This window comes from Diceros bicornis (assembly GCF_020826845.1).
Source record: "Diceros bicornis minor isolate mBicDic1 chromosome 1 unlocalized genomic scaffold, mDicBic1.mat.cur SUPER_1_unloc_3, whole genome shotgun sequence".
NCBI classification, from domain to species: Eukaryota; Metazoa; Chordata; class Mammalia; order Perissodactyla; family Rhinocerotidae; genus Diceros; species Diceros bicornis.
In genome coordinates, this window is record NW_026690856.1 from 1,555,317 (window position 1) to 1,557,070 (window position 1,754).

Below are 1,754 nucleotides of genomic sequence, written 5' to 3' on the forward strand. Positions count from 1 at the left end.
AGCTGTCATTGTGCACATAAGAAAAAAACCGGATGAGGTTTTTCCTTCTGTCTTGTTCTGTCTCCTGAGACAACTTGGATTTGTGACAAGTGAGAATATTCTCCTTGGTCTCCACTATAAGGAAGGTGCATTTACTGGGGTGCCCTTGGTAGCCAGTTGAGTGGACTGGGGTTCTGAACTGTCTCTTTTTCCGGCTGTGCCAAGCTCTCAGGGGAGTTTGTCATAAAGGGCCCAGTCCATAAGGGCTTTTGTCGTCTTAACCTTCGTTGCTTGTTAGTGCTGGAAAAATCTCATTCCAGTATCACCTGCCCGGTGTCACAGATTAGCGGGTCTGTGACTGGAGGCTTCTCACACTATTGTGGGAGACCGGAGACACGGGTTTCACTACACCATCCTTACCGCCTGTGCAATGAAGGTCTTTACTTTCTCTGAATATATTTCATATTTAATTCTGTGGAACATGGGGGCTACATCATCTGCGCCCTCACCAGGGACGCCTCTTGCGTCCATTGTAAAGATTTATTCTAAGCTTGGGAAGTTACCTCTGGGTCTTTCCTTAAAAAGTCTTATTAGATATAGTCACTATTGGAATAAATATACAAATGAAGATCCTACTTGTCAATGACCAGACGACGGATTCTTTGAATTGGGAAAACTTCTAAATTGGGGGAAAAAATATGTTTTGAGAGCTCTCACACAATTGTTTAATTGGTACCTAAAAAAGAGCCAAAAAAGGAAGGGAAAAATTTAAATAGCCTTAAGACCTTGACTCAGGTTACAATTAAATTGAGAACATGTAAAAGTGTAAGTGTTGATAAGATTATAAAGGTTGGAATGTTTGAGCTAATTTTATATAAAGAGGTTACATCAACTTTGCCTGAGTATATTTTAAAATGTCTGACTGGGAATTCTTCCCTTGTCCAAAATCAGAAGAACAAGCCTATTAATAAAAGTCTTAATGATAACTATGTTTAAAGGTATAAGAGGTGATGAAATTTACATGAACTTTTGTACAAAAAACTGATGTTATTTCTATTACAGAACTGGTTAACAAAAATAGTAATTTAAATGATGGCTAATTTTATCTAATGTCTTATGAAGTCTTATAGACAATCTAAATAATTATTGGTAACAACTAAATAGTTGTGAAAAAGATGAATGTTGGGTGAACTTTAAATAATAATTATGTGTTATGGTGGTTACAGCTTCCAAACTCTTTTTGGTGACATAAAACTTTAGAGTTTTGCTAAATTTTGTGATAAAAATTCACTGAGTATCATCATTTCCAAATAAGATAAGATATTAGACATTGATTGCTAAACTTACATTTATCTACTTTTGGCTTTTCGTAACAGGAAAACTAAAAGGTGTTTTGGGTCTATTGGTAAACGTGTGTCTTATTAAAAGATTGTACTATAAAGTAACATATTTCTAGAAGTTATGATGTCTTTATAAATTTTCCTAGCCACAAGATCCTAGTGTAAAAGAAAGTTTATAATTGTTTACTTTGTTTTTACTTACAAATTGGGCTTTCTAAGAGTTAAAATTTCTAATTAGTATATGTGAATGAAGCTACAAAATATTAAGAAAATTATGTCTGTGTACAAGGAAAGTAAGATGTATAAAGAAGGAACAAAGAATGGAGATATTTTATTTGATTGATTAAGAAAGATAAATTTGTCTTCAAGTAGTAGGAGGGAAAAGAAAGACATGGGACAAATTCTGAATGTAAAAAGAAAGTTATAGGTTTGTGG